Here is a 9,040-nt window from a genome sequence, read left to right as displayed (position 1 = left end):
CTCACAAGTTTTCACAAATTCTAAACCTTAGAGAAGTCTGACCTTTTAATGTAAGGAAAATGAGTGGGAGCACTAATTAGTGTTATTATTAATGATGTGATAGTGGGTTTTATTAGAAATGATTTGATGTTTTGATCTTAGTGTTGTATTTTTTTTTTATTTATTGAGTGTCATGTTATTAGTGGTCTTTTTAGAACTCCAAAATTAGTGGTCTCTATCATTGTTGTTTAACGTAATTGATAAGAAAGAAAATTCTAGGAGATATTACATATTAATGATAATTTCGTAAAATATTTACAGATTGGTAAAATATTTATGGTTTTATAGACTAATATTTATAAAATATATCACTAATTTAAAATAACTCTCTAAATCTACAATCTAATGAAATTTTCTCAAACTTCTATTTATGCATAAATTTTATATAAATAATTATTATTGTAAATATGAATTATTTTTATGAGTATTTTGTTTTAAATTAAAAGGTTGTCATTGACCTATATTATTCTGTATGAATTTTTTATTTATATATTATTGGGAAAAAATAATAATGACAATCATTTAAGTAGATTTGTCCTTCCTCGTTTTAATTTTAAGAGGTTGTTTTGGAAGTGACTATTTTAATTGATTTTTTGATTATTTTTTTAAAAAAATCATGTAGAAAGATAGAAAGAGAGTGATTTGATTGGATATTTTAAGTTTTTCGTTTAGGATGTAATAGTTTTAACTTTAAAGCAAAAATGTTACTAAAAAAATTAAAAAGTCAAATATTTTATTTTCTTTCTATTTTTTTGTACATTTTTGTTTAAAAAACTAAAATGTTATTTCAAACATATAAATTTTTTTTATCTCGTATTTTAATTAAAAAATCAAAAAATTACTAAAATAATATATTTCTAAACGGGACCTTAGCCAAAAAATCAACAGCCCAAACAGGGCCAAAATATCGATACTTTTATGCTAGTCAAGAATATCAATATCTTTCTCTCTGTCTCTTCTTTTCTTTTCTTTTCTTTATTTATTTTTTTGTGGATACATCAGAAAAACAATTGAACAAAGCTCCTATGCCCTTTCCCTCGACCTGGCCATCATACCTGCTACAAGCGTACTCCTAATCCTAACTAGTGATTCATTCATCATCAAGATGTCGTTCGATTATTCAGCCTCAATAAGTCAGTCTCTCATCACTAAACAAATTCTAAGAATAGAACACTGAAAGTTGGTTGGGTAAATATTTTTTAGTAATATTTTTTTTTTGTTGACTTTTTATTTAGTAAAATTTAAAAAATAGAAAACTAAATTTATGTATGTTTGGTTTGCATTTGGGAGATGAGTTTTAGAAAAAAATTTCTAAAAAATTGTTTGGTTTGAGTTTTTCTCAAAAAAAATTCAAAATCACTTTCTCTCTCTTACACATCAATCAATCACTTTTTCTCTCACACACATCTATTCAAATTCTCCCAAAATATCAAATCATCCCAAACTCTCAAAAAAACAACTCTCCCAAAATATACAACTAAACAAACCAAAAAAATTTCTAAACTCTCTTCCCAAATTTTTTTTCAAAAACAACCCTCCAAGAAACAAACCAAACAAGCCCTAAACTCTCCACTTTTAAGATAGGAAAAATTTTACTTTATCCCTATACAGATTATCTCATCTCATTTGAAAATAATCATATAACTTTTTTATTGTTTGTGGAGTAAAATATATTGTTAAATACTCCATTCAACTTAACAGTAAGTGTGACACGTAGCAGACATAAGGGGGTTATATACACATTATTAAAATTCATGGGAATATACTACACATGGAATAAAGAACAAGGGATTAAAGTATATTTTGTCTCCCAAATAAATGATAAAAATATTCATAATTTATACATTTATGTTACTTATATAGGGTATTATAATCTTTTTTATTAAATCATTAAAAAACCTAACATTGCCCTTCGATTCATAAAATACAATAGAGTTGTGTGGTCATTTTCAAATAAAAAGGGAATAATTTGCACATGAATCAACTCACAAAAGGATAAAGTGAAATTTGCCTTAAGCCATTTTAGATTAGATTCTGAAGACTTTAAGGTGAATTTTTTTTTTTTGATAAAAATTTAAAAAGAGAAATAAAAAAATATGTGAAAGATAGTTATCTTTCATTCATATTTTACTTATTTTCCCTTTCTCTTACTATGAACCAAACAAAAACTAAAAATTACAAAAATAGGTTTTTAATGAGCTGGTATTTTCATTAATGAAAAATGCTTCCTACTCCCACTGGGTTCGACCCCCAGTGAGGTGTCGCTCCGAGATTGGTCTAAAAAAAAAATTATTAATTTTTTTTTTTTTGAATTTTCAGCCAGTGAAGGCGCGCCACGCCACTGGAGGCGCGACCCCCACTGGGGTATGCAGCGGGATTGTTTCATTAATGGTACCATCAAAGATATTTTCCATTGCATTGATGTTGATTTGTGTCTAATTTAAAACGGGGAGAGTCAAGGCCGCCACTTTACTTTTCTTGACATTTACGAGTAATTATAAGAAATTAATGATACGTGTTGGTTTGGTTTTAGATAATAAATTTTTTTAAAAAAAAATTTAAAAAAGAATTTAAATTTTTTTTTAATTTATTTAGTTGTATATTTTGAAAATAATTTTAGAATATGGGAGTTTGAGATAATTTGATATTTTGTTATAATTGACTTAGATGTGTGTGAAAGAAAAAATAATTGAGAATGAGAGAGGAAAAACAAAATGTGATTTATAAGGAGAGAGGAGAGAGAAAGTGATTTTGAAATTATTTTTTTTTCAAAATACTAAACCATACAAAATTTTTAAAAAATTTCACTAAAATTTATTTCTCAAAAACAAACCAGAAAAGTCTAAGATTTTAGAAACAAAAATTTAGAGATAAAATATTTTTGTCTTCAAAATTATTATTATTTTACTTTTAGAGACAAAATTAGATATTTATGGATGAATTACTAACCTTTTGGACCAAAAGTTTCCTCTAAAAAATAAACCTTTTGGATTAAGTTATTTTGTCTATAAAAGTGTATTTATTAATAACATTTTTAAAATTGTGTCTGAAAGCTCATTTATTGGCTTTTCAGTACAATATTTTAGTGACTATTCTCGCGATGCAACAAAATTATACTTTTAAAGATACAAAAATTTAATTTCTAAAACTCTTATATATTGTATTGATTATTCATTATTTTTAGAATATCAATTTTATACATCGATTTATTGTTCAGGAAATACCATTTTAGTGGTAACTTTTAGAAATATTATCACTTTTATGGAAATTATTTCATTAATAGGGTTATGGGATTATTTTACTTTTCCACCACATCTTTCGTGGGTAAGACGGATGATTAGACTATGGTAGAAATTTTTGCTTACCAATCTGATTATTTATTTAGATAATGTTATCTGAATTTCAAAAATTTAAAGCGAAATTTGGATTGTAAATTCATTTTTTTTGAATTGTAAATTGAAAAAATGGTCATATAATGTTTGGTTAGAATATGATATTTGGTGATTGATAGCGCACATTGCTAAGTGATGCACTTGACCACCAAATAATTTTTCTGGCAAATTATATATACCCCTTAAGATTTAGTAAAATTACAGATACCTCCCTGAGATTTGAGAAATTACAGATACCTCCCTGAAGGTACTATTTGCCTAACAAATTAGGGCATAAATTGTTATGAAAATATAAACCTTAAGGGACAATTTGTTATGAAAATATAAATCTTAAGGATATCTATAATTTTCGAAACCTCAAAGGAATATCTATAATTTAGTTAAGCCTCATGAAAGGTATATATAATTTGCCCTAATTTTTCTAGTTTAACAATCCAACGTAAATGGCGATGGCAGTGCTTTGAGTGGCAAAGGGGATGGTCATTTCCAAGTCAGGAGGGGATAATTTCGGGATATAAATTTTACAAAAATGCCTAAGACCCCCAATGGGGGTCACTGGGGGTCATGAATGGAGGCTTTCCATTGGTCCAAAAAAAAAATTATTATTTATTTATTTTTTTTTTTTTTTGTGATTTGGACGAATGGCACGCTGCCACCTCACTGGGGGTCAACCCCCAGTGGGGGTCTATAGCAAAGTCCTAAATTTTATTTAGACTTGTGGTCTATCTATTTGGATAAAAAATATTTTTTTACCTAAACAATTTTCACATAGAAAATAATGTTTAGTAATTTTTTTTATGGGCAAATTACATGTACCTTCTTTGAGGTTTAGTTAAATTACAGATACTCCCTAAAGTTTTGAAAATTACAGATACACCTGAGATTTATATTTTCATAATAAATTATTCCCCGAGGTTTATATTTTCATAACAATTTGTCCCATAATTTGTTATGCAAATATAACCTTCAGGGGGATATCTATAATTTCTCAAACCTCAAGAGTATCTGTAATTTTGCTAAAGCTCGAGCGGATATATGTAATTTGCCCTAATTTTTATTTCACTATATAAAGTGGTGGGCAAGACTAACATAATCATAACTTGTACACCCTATCTTTTTTCTTTCAACAATCACATTTGGGTTGATTAAGAAAAAAAAATGAGGTGGTTGGTATGCCTGTTCCACTTTCTTTTCTTTACCTTAAAATGTCAGCCTGCTTTCTTTTCTTCTTCTCCAACAAATCATCTGTGTTCTCCTGACCAGAGCTCTGCATTACTCCAATTTAAGCATATGTTCACCATAGATGGTTCTGCTTCTTGGCTTTGTGATCGGTATGGTACCTTTCTTATCCGAAAACAATGTCATGGAATGAGACTACTACTGACTGTTGTTCATGGGATGGGATCAAATGCGACAGGATGACTGGTCAAATGATTGAGCTTGATCTTAGTTGCAGCCAGCTCTATGGCACCATCCTACCGAACAACAGTCTTTTTAGTCTGAGACACCTCCAGCGACTCAATCTCGCCTTCAATGACTTCACTCAATCAAGGATTTCTTCTAGTTTTGGGCAGTTTTCAAGTTTGACACATCTCAACCTCTCATCCAGTTTCTCTGGATCAATCCCATCGGAAATCTCCCACCTATCTAAATTGGTTTCTCTAGACTTGTTTTCCTATTATCAGTTAGTCAAACTTGAACCATACAATTTCCATGTACTGCTTCAAAACCTTACCCAGCTACAATATCTTTGTCTTGCCCGCGTGAACATATCTTCAATTGTATCCATTTCCTTGATGAATCTGTCTTCTTTGACATATCTAGATCTTGAGCAAACCGGTTTGCAGGAGAAATTGTCAAATAAAATTTTTCACTTGCCAAACTTGGAAGCGCTCAACTTAGGTTGCAACCCGTATCTCACTGGTTATTTGCCACAGGTAAATTGGACCAGTAGTGGTTCCCTTTCAATGTTACGGCTCATAGGGACAACTTTCTCTGGAGAGCTACCCGATTGCATTGGCTATCTCAAGTCATTAAAATTCTTGTGTCTGGCTAATTGCAAATTCTCGGGTCCATACCTATGTCCCTAGGGAAACTTGTTCAAATGGCTTATTTGGATATATCGGGTAACAATTTTGAAGGCCAAATTTCCAATTCCTTTGCTAACTTGACACAAATGACTTACTTGTGTCTTTCTCACAACAGTTTCAGTGGTTAGGTCTCATCTATATTCTCCAATCTTGAGCAACTCTTTTACTTGGATATTTCATATAACCGTCTTGAAGGCCAAATTCCCAATATTGCCAACCTTTCAAAGGTTGCATATTTTACTCTAAGGCGAAACCATTTTATAGGTCAATTCCCATGTTGGGTAGCCAACTTGACCCAACTTGTTTTTTTAAACATTGGTTAAATGAATTGACTGGTCCGATTCCTGCCAACTTAAGAGGGCTTTATCTTTGCTCAGCTTATAACAGCCATACTGGGACGCTGCCGATTTGGCTGTATAATCTTCCATCATTGAAGTACTTATCACTTGCTTCTAATGAATTCACAGGTCAAATCTATGAATTCCGAAGTAAGTCATTGAATCATATTAATTTGTGTCGTAACAAGCTACATGGCCCCATTCCACCATTTCTGACCATCATCAATCTTTTCCTCTCAAAGAATACATTCACTGGAGAAATCCCTTTGACAATTTGCAATGTAAGTTTCCTTGAGATACTTGATTTGTCTCATAATAGCTTGAGTGGTGTAATTCCACAATGTTTAGCAAACTTCAGTAATGTACTCAGCGTGTTAGATCTTAGGATGAATAATTTTCACGGAAACATTCCAACCACATTTACAGAGGGAAACAAGTTGAGGAATATTGATTTAAATGGTAATCAGTTGGAAGGTAGGGTGCCACGATCCTTGGCAACATGTAGACACTTGGAGGTTCTAGACTTCGGAAACAACAAGATAAACGACACATTTCCCTATTGGTTGAAATTCTTCCAGAGTTGCAAGTCCTAGTCTTTAAATCCAATAAATTCCATGATCCTGTGGACTCTTCCAAAACTAAACTCCTTTTCCCTAAGCTTCGAATCTTTGACCTCTCTCACAACGAGTTTAGTGGTCTTTTGCCAACAACATATTTCAAGCATTTTAACGCTATGAAGATGGTCGATGAAAAGGTGGAAAGAAAATATATGGGGCAATCCTATTATTCTGATTCAGTGACCATCATGTTGAAGGGGAATGAGGTTGTATTACCAAGAATTCTAACCATCTTCACGACAATTGACTTATCGCACAACAAATTTAGAGGAGAGATTCCAAATGTCATCGGAAAACTTCATGGACTTCGGTTGTTTAATTTATCTCACAACAATCTTATTGGCAATATCCCTTCATCATTGGGAAATCTATGTTTGCTTGAATCGTTGGACCTCTCTTCAAACCAACTTTCTGGTAAGATTCCTAGCCAATTGACAAGTTTGACATTTCTTTGTATGTTAAATTTTTCACAAAATCATCTCGAGGGTCGCATACCTCGAGGCAACCAATTTGAAACATTTGAAAATAGCTCATACAATGGGAACCTGGCACTATGTGGATTTCCACTGTCCAAGGAATGTGAAGATAGTAAGACATCACAACTGCATCCAACACCTATGTTGGACAAGGAAGATGATCCAGCTTTTGCAAGTGAATTTAATTGGAAAGTGGTAGGGATGGGGTACGGATGTGGAATGGTATTGGGTTTGGTAATGGGATATCTTATGTTCTTAATTGGAAAACCAAAATGGCTTGTAAGAATTGCTGAAGGAAAACGACAGAAGAAAGGGAAAAGGTCATACAAGAGTGGTGACACGGTGGAAGAATAAAGTAGAAAACACAAATGGCATCTCAAGTATGTACCCTTCCTCTACCCTTAACTCTTTTTTTTTTTTTTTTCATTGTTACTGTGTTGGATTGGATACATAAGAAAGGGATTAGTTTAATCATTTCAATTAAATGCAAATTTTTGCCTCAAATTTACTACTGAATTTTCATATAAGCTCACCCAAAGGGGTTATTTTCTATCCACTTTACCCAATGTTCACTATATTTTCTAGCTGATGAAAAAGGTGCCATCATTTGAAATTGTAGTTTTTGCAGGTAGAGAGAGAAAGAGGCTGAATGTGAAACACTGGATCATTGCTCTCTCTATCAGGAGTTGTTTCTTATCAAAACATTATGTTCTAGTGAAGTGAATTGTAATTGATGCTTTATGGCTTGTCATAAATTGTTAATTCTATGTTTGAACTTCTTAGAACTTTATATTTTGTTTAAAGTTTAGTTAGAGTGTTGATGTATCATGACGTGTTCAGTGCTCCAAGAAATTATTTTTTACAATTAATAATATTTGGATAAATTATATTCATGGTTCTCTAGTAATTTGTTACTTGACAATTTGATACTAGTAATTTTAATTGTATCGATTGTGCCCTCTAATTTTTTCACAATGTGTCAACTTAGTCAAATTGATAACAACGGTTTAGAAATTGAATAGAAATCAAGAACATAATGTTTTATTCAAAAGAGAATGAATCATTTGAAATTAGACATAAGCCCCTTAATCACTTTGAGGAGGATAGATGAACTATTTTACACTTTGATTTCAACCCAATTTCTAAAAAGAAATTTTCAATTGGATTAAGTTGTCTAAATGTGCTAAATATAAAAAATTTTAACACAATTTATAAAAAAAATCACTAAAAGTAAAAAAAAAATTAAAAAAAAAGGATTTCTTTTTTTGGGCCCAGGTTGGGCACATAGTGGAGAGAGAGAGAGAGAGAGAGAGAGAGTTGGGGGTGGATTTTTGAGTCGGTTAATCGAGTCATTGGTCTCTTTTGGAAACAAAATAAAAAGTTATTTGTTGACTTTTAATTTATTTTGAGTTATATCACTTCTTTATTTTTTTATATATTTAAAAAAAATTAAAAATCAATTTTTAACTAATTTTTCAAAAAAATCCATTATTGACGTAAGCAAATACGTGCCGGGTTGGATCCGGTTAAGAATTTTGTACACAAACAATATAGCACACATCGAAAACTAAACATATTCCCAATACATAAATTCGAGGTAACAAGTTTGCTACTATAAATATTTCACTCCCGACCTCTCTCTCTCTAGAATAGTATATATATATACACACACTCACACACATACAATGTACCTAGACTAGCTGTGATATGCTAAATTGTTGTTTGAAGAGTGAAAATCGATATGGCAAGCGCTCAGTGTTGCGAGAATGCTCTGTATCTCAAGCTAACTTAACAACTCCAAATCACGAGCGATTGGATACCTGAATCCATGAAAACGAAGACCTAGATAGGTAAAGATTAAGGGAAATCGAAAAATCCCAAAGGAAAATATCAAATCCTAAGACCTAGTGCACAAATTGAAATCAAGATCCAGATTGAACAAGAAACTGTTGAGATTAGAAGCATCAATCTCTGTGTAGATCTATAAACTCCAGGAAGTCTTCATTGTTGGTTGCATCCACGGCTCCTTAATTAGGGCTAGTGAGAGAGAACCATTTTAAAGAGAGAGAGAGAGAGAGAGATAGAGAA

At 31.5% G+C, this 9,040-nt stretch overlaps 1 pseudogene; it reads left to right on the top strand.

Moving 5' to 3' along the window:
* The first annotated feature begins 4,664 nt into the window (after positions 1–4,664).
* Positions 4,665–7,766, top strand: LOC114304308 (receptor-like protein Cf-9 pseudogene; annotated as a pseudogene).
* The last annotated feature ends 1,274 nt before the right edge of the window (positions 7,767–9,040 follow it).

The sequence above is a fragment of the Camellia sinensis genome, chromosome 10 (genome assembly GCF_055761805.1).
Source record: "Camellia sinensis isolate YWXY chromosome 10, ASM5576180v1, whole genome shotgun sequence".
NCBI lineage: Eukaryota > Viridiplantae > Streptophyta > Magnoliopsida > Ericales > Theaceae > Camellia > Camellia sinensis.
This window is presented reverse-complemented; position numbering and strand designations above follow the sequence as displayed.